Source organism: Cydia strobilella, chromosome 20 (genome assembly GCF_947568885.1).
Source record: "Cydia strobilella chromosome 20, ilCydStro3.1, whole genome shotgun sequence".
Classification (NCBI taxonomy): Eukaryota; Metazoa; Arthropoda; class Insecta; order Lepidoptera; family Tortricidae; genus Cydia; species Cydia strobilella.
Genome location: NC_086060.1, coordinates 4,023,947 through 4,036,789, shown reverse-complemented (window position 1 = coordinate 4,036,789; position 12,843 = coordinate 4,023,947). Strand labels below are relative to the sequence as shown.

General features: G+C 37.3%; 1 protein-coding gene across 1 annotated transcript in view; it reads right to left on the bottom strand.

The window, feature by feature from the left end:
* Positions 1-10,049, bottom strand: part of LOC134750569 (ABC transporter G family member 23-like) — an 80,759-nt gene extending 70,710 nt beyond the window's left edge. Inside the window, exon 1 of the mRNA XM_063685777.1 lies at positions 9,803-10,049. The gene's annotated coding sequence lies outside the window, so the exon portion shown is untranslated. The remainder of the gene's footprint in view (positions 1-9,802) is intronic.
* Positions 10,050-12,843: the final 2,794 nt, after the last annotated feature.

Sequence of the window (12,843 nt, the reverse complement as noted above, 5' to 3'; positions counted from 1 at the left end):
TGTGCAATGTATACAGCTTTGAGTTTGGTGTGATATAATAGCTAATTATGTATTTCATTCGAATATGACATTGTCAGGCGTTTTAATTGGGGGAAAAGTAGTGCCAGGTGACTACTCTCACACCCACCGCGTAATAGCTGCCAGGCGCCCTGATTAATTAATAATGATAGTATGGAACAGTAACGAAAGGGATTTCGTTGCTCTATAAATTGCAATTCTATTTCCGTAGCTAGCTCTTAGACCAAATCATGCTGTGTATGCACAGCTAATATTTTTGAATAAACTATATAAAATCAAAGCGATTCACTGTTTATGGAAAAAGAACCTGGCAATTTATGTTACCCGATACACTAAACTCATGGCCTAATGATGTTAACTAAAATATACTTAATAACACACATAAGAACAAAACAATTATAAAAAATATGTTGTTATCAAGTACAGGTGCGCGCCCGAGTTGTTTATCAATAACTCAGGCAAACTAAATGCTAATATTTAACTTAACATTCTTTCCTCAATATTTAGATAGCTACCAAACCGGAATGTAAATAGTATTTTAAGATTTTTAGATTTAAAAAAATTTCGCTATGTATACATGGCTATATGTGTATGTATGTGTGTCTTTAATGGTCTTATAAACCAGGTAATTGATTTAGAGTCCCATAAAAAGAAAAATAGTTCCACCATGGCCGTCAATAAGGGGGCGTCGATTGATTACGTGTCTATTCCAGTTTATAATTGGCGAAATCATCATAAAGATGACAGCCATTTTTTAAAGAAAACCGGCCCAGTGCGAGTCGGACTCGCGCATGAAGGGTTCCGTACCATTACGCAAAAAACTGCAAGAAAAATCGCGTTTGTTTTATGGGAGCCCCATTTAAATATTAATTTTATTCTGTTTTTAGTATTTGTTGTTATAGTTATAGCGGCAACAGAAATACATCATCTGTGAAAATTTTAACTGTTTAGCTAATTAGCTATCACGGTTCATGAGATACAGCCTGGTGTCAGACAGACAGACATACAGACAGACAGCGGTCGTAGTAATAGGGTCCCGTTTTTACCCTTTGGGTACGGAACCCTAAAAAGAAGATTATAAAGTTCTAATCGCGGTACGGGAGCGCTTATGTGTGGTGATCTCCATGGTCCTATATACCCCGTCTAGTGGTAGAAGTGGTCTGTGATCACAAGTAAAAGTGTTCTGTGTGACCATCCGCATCCTTGACACAGCTAATGCTTGGTAATTTCCTGCCAGTTCAAGCGACCCGAGAAAGCGGAACATGGCTATAGCTACGCTATTAATGTGACCATAGTAAATAGAGTTAAGTAGGTGTTTAAGACGGGTCTATTATTTCTACCACGAACAGTTAGGCAACTACCGGCTATAAGTTGTGGATCCGGATAGAATATGTAGACCGCCATGATATGATGCGAAAGATCAGTTCACCTCAAGGGCCTGACACTCTTTGCTTTGATAGAGAAAGATAGTCTTATTGCGATTCCTATAAGAGGAAAGAGAAAAAAGTGCCATCCTTTGTCCTTATCATCGACCGGGTGGCATCATAGGCAGAAGGCGATGGCGAAATACCGAAATTTATATGAGTGAAAGAGAAAAAATCCTATGCTGCCCAAATTTTATATGAATATTCTTTCTCTTACCCCCGGTCACTCGATGGCGCGTCTATTACTACTTGTATATACTATGTCTATGGTTCACTTATAGTCTGAATCTTCTCAAATGATTTTTACGCTTAAGACGGTAATCTGTTAAACAAAAGCCATTGTCTCTTATGTGAGCGGTCGGCCATTGTGTGCCATTGTGTGTGAGCGCCGCACGCGCCGTGGCACGCGCCGATACACAATATTGTGTTACCACTTTTGACAATAATAGATCAGTATCGTATCGGTGTGACATATTATAAGCATTGTTCGAATTGGGCCGTAAACAATCGGCTGGGTATTTCTAACTGAAAATGTTTTCATGTCCAAAACAAGATTATATTACGAGATTTATGAGCTCTAGCTCTACAATTTATTTATTTTATACTTTTATTCTTACAAAATCTCATTTTACCCCTACCCTAGTGTGAATTTCATTCGATAGCATGACGTGCGTTCGCGTCTCGCGTTCATGTCTCATTTTGTATGGGATTTTGAACAGCGCGCCAAGCGGGACGTTTTGAAAACTCAAAATCCCATACAAAATGACACTTAACTTACGTACGTCACGTCGCGCTATCGAATGAAATTTACACTAGGGGTACAGACGCCACAGACGGCCTACCGCGAACCACGTTCGACGTGTTGCCTCCCTGTCACACTTACATACGAATTTACAAATGCGACAGAGAGGCAACACGTCGAAAGTGGTTCTCGGTAGACAGAGCTCTAATATACATAACGTGGGACTCGAAAGTGTCTAGTTTATGGTTATGAAACGCAGTTGGGCAAAACGGTAATCGACCTAGTTCGCGCTGAACCGATTTTGATGAGATTCGTCGCTGGCTCTTTTTGTAATAGTAGTAGTAGAGCCATTTATTGTAATAAGTGCTATTTAAATACTCTTGAGATTGCGGTTGTTATTAATTTAAATAAAATTTGTTACAAATATTATGTGTTAAGGGCCTTCCACACTTATGCGCGAATCACGGCACGATGCCGCGAACGTAAGTGTGGCGTCGATTTCGCGGATTTTCAACGCCTTCGCGCCTTGTTCCCCGTTTTTGTCGGTTTTTTGGCCCGCGTCAAAGGAGAAGCGAAGCCCGAACTTGCAAGACTATTTTGGCTCATCTTTGGCAAGATAAATATTAATTATATTATAATAAGCGGCTATATTTTACGGTTTTACAACAAGACAAAATGGAAAACTATCTACAACACGTCTGATGCCGTAGATAAATGACAGTTAAACTCGATCAGCTGATGCTTTTCCGCCATCTTGGCGCGAACTCACACACACACAATTACTCAAAACACACACGTACACATGTTATGCAAGCCATATCTAGTTTGTATAGAATGCTTTTTTACTCCCTTCTTTTTTTTTGTGTTTCCACTTAGTTATTGCATGTTAATTGTACTTTTGTGGACATCTGTTATTGGCTATGTTTTCTGTTCACTATGATTTGTATTAATTTTTGTACTGCTGTTGATGTCCCAAATAAATAAAATAAAATAAAAATAAAACCATAGAGTAACTTATACTAGAGCGGTACTGTCATAGTAAATTTTGTAACCCCAGTAAATTCACTGCCATCTGTCGACACACTTTAAAACTAAAATTGAAGATTTGTAAAAATACGATAAAATGTATTTAAATATAGATAAATGATTTTTTTTATTTACATTAATTATTTTGATGATTTTGACCCATGTTCTTTCACTGATATGCGTTAAAATTGTTAAATAACAAACGAAACCGTCAATGCCATCTATACGACTGTAGGCCAAAACTAGTAGCGCCCTCTGAACGAGAATCAAATTTTCTTGATTTTCGAGGCACGTTTTTTCCTTAGACTGTATCCATCTAGGAGTTATATCTATCTTTGATAAAACTATGCGTTAGCGCCTTAAAGTTGTGCGAGTGTGGCGTCATACGTTAACGTCGCGATATGTTCTCCGCGAAGTCGCGCCGCGATTCACTCACATAGTCTGGAGGGGGCTTTAGATACAGAATTTTAGTGTTATAGTTTTTTTATTTTCCCTATTGTTCATTGAATAAGATTGTATAAGATTCCTCTTTATAATAATATTATGAAGACTAACTTTGCACCGGCTTAAATAGAACAAAGTAAAAAAATAACATTGTAAACGTCAGATTTTCATAGATACATACAATATAGATTACATATTTGTCAATAATAATAACATGACACACTTCGTCATTGCAAATTGCATTAGAGATTAGAGTTAGCTTAGTACGACTCTAGACTTGTAACTGGTTTCATCTATAAAAACTTAATTTCATTATTGTTTCTATCCATAATGACATATTATTTATGAATCCGCATAATGTGTTTTTGCAATAAACTTGACGTCGGTACTATTGTGCAAATGAAATATTGACCACTTCATCAGCAATTATGATAAACATCAATTAAATTCATCTTAGCTGGGATTACTTACGTAAAACAGGTGATTATAGTTAATTATGTCATTAAACGTGGAATATCACCGTGTTAACCAAACTTAATCTTAAATATCAGTCTAGTCTATCATTATTTACTTAAAAACCTTCTCATTGGTTCTAGAAAAGTCGGCAAGTAAATTTCAACCCCGACCACAGAATAAATAATAGTACTAGGTACAGAAGGTTCACTCTCTAACAAAACACGTCTATTACGACTATTCCCGGACAATTCCCGGGAATTCCCGGTTCTCGCCATACAAACTCAGTACCGGGAGCAAACCCTAATTACGACAGATATGACCGCAAGGTGGAGCAAGCGCGAGCACGAGTCCGTTCCGTAGCGGTGCGCGGCAATTACTATGGCTAGACACCAAAATTGGTGTGGGCCGCATGCACTTGTAGGCGACGCGACGAAATCGCGGAGTGAGCCACGTCTACCCCGACGCGAAAAAAAGGGGTTTTATAATGTTAAACAATATACCGCTTTGAGTGCCTTTTCAGTTGTAGATTTTTGTTATAAAATGTACCTACTTTGCTCCTTTGCTCCCCTGGGTAGCACTGCCATAGAATACAGAACGGCCACGCACCACCCCGCCCCGATTCGAATTACCTCGCCCCGCGACAGCAGATTGACGACCTTTTGCCGACCGCTCAGTACTGTTTTAAAGCAACTTACTTACACAATGACGCATTACATGCCGCGTGTACAGACGTGCCGTTCACACATATAAACGCAAGTGATTTTTAGGGTTCCGTACCCAAAGGGTAAAAACGGGACCCTATTACTAAGACTCCACTGTCCGTCTGTCTGTCTGTCCGTCTGTCCGTCTGTCCGTTTGTCACCAGGCTGTATCTCATGAACCGTGATAGCTAGACAGTTGAAATTTTCACAGATGATATATTTCTGTTGCCGCTATAACAACAAATACTAAAAGCAGAATAAAATACATATTTAAGTGGGGCTCCCATACAACAAACATGATTTTTTGCCATTTTTTGCGTAATGGTACGGAACCATTCGTGCGCGAGTCCGACTCGCACTTGGCCGGTTTTTTATTATTATTTTAGGTACATTTCATAAGAAAACCTGCCATTTTTAAACGGTTTTATTTAGCTTGACCCCGTATCTTCTGTGTGTCCACATATATATGTGTGCTTCAAATCTTGTTTACATTTACATACGATGTGCAGTTGTGACTCATCCGAAAGTGAAGTTAAGACTTTGAGAGTAAACCTCAAACGTGGAACTTATTGGGTAATTAATGGGTAACTTTGAATTTTATCCACTTGTAAATAAAGTCTATTTTAAATATGTCTTGAAAATAGTGTACCTAACAGTAATAAGTGGTAATAATGTTCTTAGTTTAGAGGTGAAAACCGCAAATTTAGTTATGCATATGAATTTGATGGTCATGGTCAGAAATAACAATTTTAATTAGATTGTACAGGATAAACTAGAATGTTAAATAAAACCTAGAAAGTGTGAAGACTTATAAATAAAAAACTGTAACATGCTGACAATATCCATACATTGCAATATTGCTCTTTCACTTGATAACGATAGAGATGAAGATTGTATACAGCGCGGGCCAGGCGCAAATTTCGTCAGTCATCGCCTCCCGGGCGAAAACTCGTATAGCGGTTAACGGCTATGTATGAACCCTCGTGGACGTCAGCTGCCGTTCCGTTGGTGGGTTGAGGAATGGCAGTCATCGAGACATCGGGTTCATCATACATAGCTGTTAACCACTATACGAGTTTTCGCCCGGAAGGCGATTGGTCATGGAAATCTGTTCCTGGCTCGCGGTCTATTGTCGTAATCTGGCTTCACTCTTTCAGCCGATTTTTTGCTACCTGTGTTGTCGTTTTTTCCGTTACATTTGCATTTAGATAATATTTGACTAGCTTGAAGAGTTTTTAGTAGAATAAAAATGTAATTTTACGTTGAGTTACGAAAATGTCATTTTTTTTAATACTACGTCGGTGGCAAACAAGCATACGGCCCGCCTGATGGTATGCAGTCACCGTAGCCTATGGACGCCTGCAACACCAGAGATATTACATATGCGCGTCGCCGACCCTTTAAAAACCTGTACAATCCTTTTTTGAAGAACCCCATACAGTAGCCCCTTTGGGAAAACCTCGGCGGGGAAACTCATTCTACAGCCGAAGCCGAAATTCCTCTTAAACCGCACAATACGCGACCATTTAGGTTCTAGGGTGTGAGGATGAACACCCTGCCGACGACGAGCGGTGCGGTGATAGAAAGCGGTCGTTGGCATCATGTCAAACAATTCTTTAAAGCACAGCCCATTGTACATACAAGCGGTAGAACACACACAAGGAGGCAAAGTATCTCCTTAGACTTAGAAAGGTACAGCTTGTGAGTTTGGGATCGTCGACGATTCGTACAGTGCGCCTTTGGACTGAGTCGAAGGCTCCAACCTGGCATCCAGGTGCTCCTGCCCAAAGGTGTCAGCAGTACTCCATAATTATGGGGTCTGACTTGCGATTTATATAGCAGCCAGCCAGTCTTTGCTCCGGAGTAAAGTATTGCCTCGAAACATACGTTTTCGTAACTCGGTAGAAGATTTTTTTAGGTCATGTGAAATTGCGCTTATTATGTACAGAATATAGGGAACTCTATCTATCCACCAAATTTTATCGAATTTTGACTAAAACAAAAAACTCTACAAGAAAAGAAAAATCGGCCCATTTAACACATAGGGTTTATGGAACTAGGTTTCTAGGCTTTAATATCCTTAGTTGAATGTTAGGATCAAATATTCTATTACCCTCGGATTGAAGTATGTTAAGAGAAATTAATTTTAACAATAGGTACAGTCGCCATCAGATATATCGGAGCGGCCAAGGTGCTCAAAAATATCGGAACACGCACCTAGCGCCTTGACAATAGAGGCGTGTTCAGATATTTGTGAGCGCCTTGGCCGCTCCGATATATTTGATGGCGACTGTTCTAGCTGCGTTCGCGACGTATGGGTCTTTGTCACTCTCCCTTATCCAGGGGATCAATTTCAAATACGTATCGTAAAATGTGCCGATTTCGCTTCGAAATTAAATTTAAATTTTAAAATTATTATAATCTGGTAGGTATGTTGTTATATAAAATGCCAATTTAAAGTAGACAGCATTATAGTAGACATCACTATTATCATGCTCAAAGATAGATATAACTCCGTAATAGATGGATACAGTCTAAGGAAAAAACGTGCCTCGAAAATTACGAAAATTTGATTCTCGATCAGATGGCGCCACTACCTTTGGCCTACTCTCGTATAGAGGGCGTTGACGGTTTTTTTTTTACAAAAAGGCAAGCATTTGACCGCAATCTCACCTGATGGTAAGTGCCGATGCAGTCTAGGATGGATCATGCTTACCTAAAAGATGTCTATTCACTCTTGGTTTCGTTTGTTATTTAAGAATTTTAACGCATATCAGTGAAAGAACATGGTTCAAAATAATATTGTCTTCGGTTACCGCGATAGTTACTCATGAAATAAAACTATGACTATCCCATATTGGGATACCCTCCTACAATTTAGGAGGGAATTAAATCTTCTCGGGTCCGTGGTGTAGGGTTGGAGCCGGCGTAGTTTTTTTATCGCGTATATATATATATCTTTACTTGAAAAATAATTATAGTGTATAACTAGCCTTATGAACCGATTTTGCATGTACAACCAGCCTTAAAGTTTGTAGTCTATGATTGTTCATTATTTTAGTATGTGGGTATTTTTGCACTTTGTAATTTTTCCTCAGTCACCCGTTGACCACGAACGCTGTAAAGAGTTCGAAACGTCGGGATGTATTATAAATTCAATATACGCGATATAATCCGTTTTCATAGTTTTATTTCATGGTTCAAAATCATAAAAATAAATAATGCAAATAAAAAAAAACATTTATCCATATTTAAATACATTTTATCGTATTTTTATAAATCTTCATTTTTAGTTTTAAAGTGTGTCGATAGATGGCAATGAATTTACTGTGGTTACAAAATTTACTAGTACAGTACCGCTCTATCCATTATATCCTCTTTAATAAAATAAAAATAATTTATTTTTAGACAGTTACAGTCCATAGTTGTTAGTATTTAGTCTTTGCCATGCTGTAACACTTATGTGTCGCTTTACTTCAAAATCGGGTAAATCCATTCGACCCTCTCAGCAAATATCTATACCCTATTACCTTTTCTTAATACCAAAATCGCATAAACTGACTGATGGATTTACCCGAGTTAATGAGGTTGTAATCTAGTTTTCATTGTATAAAAACTGTTGAAGCACAATTACCTAGTGGGGAGCTTAGAAGGCCCCTTTTATGGTGGTCTTAAATGTAATAACATCGGTTCAGTACTACCTAGTTTTTCGTAAAGTATCTACTATAGTAACGGCACCAAGCAAGAATCAGAACGCTCAAATGGAAATGGACAGGGCACATGATGCGCTCACAAAAAGACAAATGGACAAAAGATGTCACGGAATGGTACCCAAGAGGAAAGAAAAGACCCCAATGTAAACCATACAAAAGATGGGAAGATGACTTTCCTGAAGACTGGAGAAGACTCTCAAAAAACCGCGATGAGTGGCGCCGCCTGGAGGAGGCCTATGTCAAAGACAGCCTGACAAAGAAGCAGAAAAAAAAGAGCATAAATAAATAAAATATAGATACATATACTAATATTAAAAACTATACTTATTGTAAAAACTGAACTGAGTCAGGAATAAAGGCTATTTCAATTCAATTCAAAAAAAACGGCACCAATCATATGGAACATTTAAGAGAAAATTTGGAGTATATTTTAGTTTTCACCGATATCTGCAAAATTTCTACCGCTTTACGCGTTAGAATTGAAAAATTGAATGTCCTATTCGTCCTTTATGTTTTTCATGTATTTAATTATAGATACTGCAATTGGTTTCAGTATTATTAACAAATTAAAATGTGTTTTTGCTCCAGTCATGGGATGTATGGCGCCATTAAAATTAAAACAAATAAAAATCAATGAAAAATAAAACTTAAGCATCTCTATGGCTCTTGTTTATGTCACAATGATGCCAGTGTTAAAAAATGATAAATATAGTTTGTCAAAGGACTGTCTCATTTTAAACATACTAGCACCCAAAAGAAAGGGATGAGCGGATGAGTATAGTTTTATTTGTTCTTATTTACTGACAATTTGGTTTGACCAACTATACTTATTTTACAGGATTTGTCTATACATACCATCCCATTTATACTGGTGCCAGTCCCATTATAGGGGTGGTTACTATCTTACTATACTGCCGGACATGCAATTGGTGATGTTGTATTAGGTACTTTACATTATATGTATTATAAAGAAGCGGTAGGCTGAAACGGAAGCGGTAGGTTTTCTATTTACTAAATAATTTGTAGTTTTTAAACCCCCTGCTGCGTCGAGTAGTTTAATACGTTATTTAACAACAAAGAGGTGTTTTTTACAATAGCTTTTTGACTAAAACTTAGTAAGCTCTTTAATTATCGAAGTTTTATCAACTGATTATGATTATTGCAATTGTAACAAATACCTTACAATTGACATACTTAATTGTAAAGTGTAGACAATTTTATCCGCAGCAACGAACAATTGCTTCATAAAAACGAAAAAATAAAACAAATAAAACTCACCACTTGAAAAAAATGTTTCACCTCCTTTTACTTTTGAACTGCAACAAAAACCACTTGCACCAGTTATGACTAGTCAAAAAACTAAACCAACAATTATGATAACAAAACAAATTCCACAAAACGAATTTTAAAAAGTTTATGTTTTAAAATTTTTAAATTTTCACGTTGCCGCCAAAGTGACAGCTAGTTTTTTTTTTCTGGTTGTCGTCAGTCGCGCTGCGCGGTCGTTTCTACACTGCCAGTGCGCTCACTCTCTCTCCATAGAGTAACTAAACCTTGAGATCTGGCAAGTTTATTTGCACTGCAAGGATCTGTTGGCGGTGTAATCATCGTAAGCTCATTATGGAGTATGTAGTTATGTACAGTGTAATTATTGCGCGAATTATGTAATGTTTATCTTTTTAAAAATTCCACTCATTATCGGTATTTATCTTGTAATAGGTGATTTGGTTCGCCATCAAACAATAGGTAAAATGCCTATTATTTTAGTTCTACAATCAACAGAAAAAATTCCACTGGTTGTGTTTTCCGCTGTGGTTCACCACAACCGACTAAGCGCTTCTTTGAACTTTGTGATTAAATTATAACGATTTATCCGCCCAGTAGAAGTCAATTTCTGTAATTTCAATAGGAATAGGTACTTGTTAAAGAGTGACATTTATGTCATTTTTTTTCTTAACCTACTCCAGTGTCCCACTGCTGGGCAAAGGCCTCTCCCCTGGTTCTCCATAACTTCCGATTTAGCGCTTCTTCCAGCCAGTTGTTAAGAAAGGCGTCAAAGTCGTCCCGCCATCTCCGCCTGGGCCTGCCCCGCTCACGCTTCTTCGTCGGCATCCACTTGGTGGCTACGTTAGCCCACCTATCCGGATGCATACGATAGACGCGGTCGGCCCAGTCCCATTAGAGCCTGGCGGTGCCATGACATTCGTGACATGTTATTGTATTGAAACTCATGACAGGTGTCAAAATTGATTTCTAGCAGCGGTTAAAAATCCGTCGGGACTTCCGGTTCGAACGCCATCTTGAGAGTAGATCTCGTGATCGCTTTCTACAGAACTACGGTATGGATGACTTGGATGGAGGGTTCCGTTCGTTCATACTATATAAAAAGCCATAACAGCAAAAGGATGTAAGTGCCGAGAAGATACTGGCTGTGACAAACGGACAGACGGATGGACGGACAGACGGATACGACGGATATAAGGAATCCGTTTTTGCCATTTTCTGTTATTGAACCTTATTACGAACAAAGCGACATTATTACGAAGCAGAATCACGTAGGAAATATATAGGTACTATTAATAATTCAAATATGTAGATTATTTACCTATATTTTGCATTTATTATTGCCATTGTCCAAGAAAAACGCGTTTACTGCAAAATGGAAAAAAAATACAACAACTCATCCCATTGTTCTATTATATTAGGTACCTAGATTTCCCGTACTAAGGTAATGCAGGTACTGCGGTCTAGAATGGCTATTGAAAGATGCAAATGTTTCCTTTTAAATTATATTCATTTACATAAAACTTAGTATTATGACTACTGAATAGACTATGAATTGTATTATTTATTATAGAAAACCTAGTATTAAATTCTGAAATTACTTATAGCAATTATCCTTTCACTATTAAAAATTAAAATGCTTAGTAGTTCATTAAAAGCTTCCAAGTGTAAGTCGAACTCCCGCCCCAAGGGTTCCGTAATTCGAATATTTTTTAACAATGTTGTTTTCTTAAGGCCGACTCACGCTTGATTGTAGACTTCTTATACGTTTTCTTGTAATCTATAAGTAACGAGCTATTCGTCATTCTTAAAAAATATGCCTACGGTCTAATTGCCGCGACTCATACAAAATGTATGAAAAGAGTCGTGGTAATTAGGAGCAACCGCAACCATATTCTCAGAGAATGACCCTTTTCTGGATTTATCCGGCCGTCACCATCTGGTGTCGCATACAAATATGTCTAAAGCAAGTAAACATCACGGCTGGTTGCAGGAACAATGACGAAAATGCTGACTACACATAAGTAATATGTCCAATCAGCAACGTTTAAGCCAGTTTGCTATACCTAAACAGGGGTTTTGTTATACATTGAGCTCTCTGTACGCAGTACTATTATTTATTCTGTGCCATAGGCGGGAATGGTAATTATTTGCCGATTTTCTCAAATACTTTTAAGATAAATGAAATTATAAAAAAAATATTTTTGTGATTGATGAGCCCTACATTTGATACATAACACGCTATACTCGTATTTCTTTGTCACAAAACTAGATTTGTGCCGAAAAAAATGGAAACATTACTATTCGAAGCTCATACAAGCGTTTGGAAATTAATTATAATCATACGGATACAAACAGATTTTTAATTATTTTGAATAACTATATTTACTTATACCTTATAAACCTACTCATGGGCAAATTTAGAGGAACGCAAAAAAAAAGTTTCATTACTAGATTACAACACCTAAATAATTTCAAAATTAGTAATTAAACTTTTTTTGCGTTCCTTTAAATTTGTCCATGAGTGTATGTAATTAACGTTAATTGGCTGACTTTTACTTAAGTAATTATTATCTAATGGAACTTATCCTTGAGTGGAGTGATTTTCATTAGCATTATAAATAAACAGTTATTACGTTTCTGATTTCTAATTTTTCTTCTTGAATATCCTTAGTTCTAAAAACGCTCTATACTCTGGCACACCCACTTCGTCAGTAGAAAAAGGCGGCAAATTTTAAAAATGTAGGCACGAAGAGAGCCTCCCATAGAAAATCTTAATTTCGCGCCTTTTTTACCGACAAAGTAGGTGTGTGTAAAAATATTGTAAAATTATTGAGTTTCAGAGAATAAAGTCATGAAGATACATTGTCTCCAATAATTTCACTAAGGGCTGATTTTTATTTTGTCGTTTTTTTCTTTGCTTTTGGATAAAATAGGCTCATTCCGGGTGGGATAAATACTAAATCACAACTTGTCCCGAAAAAATGCATCTAACTTTGATGAACAGGAAGTTTTTTGGGACATACGGTGAAATT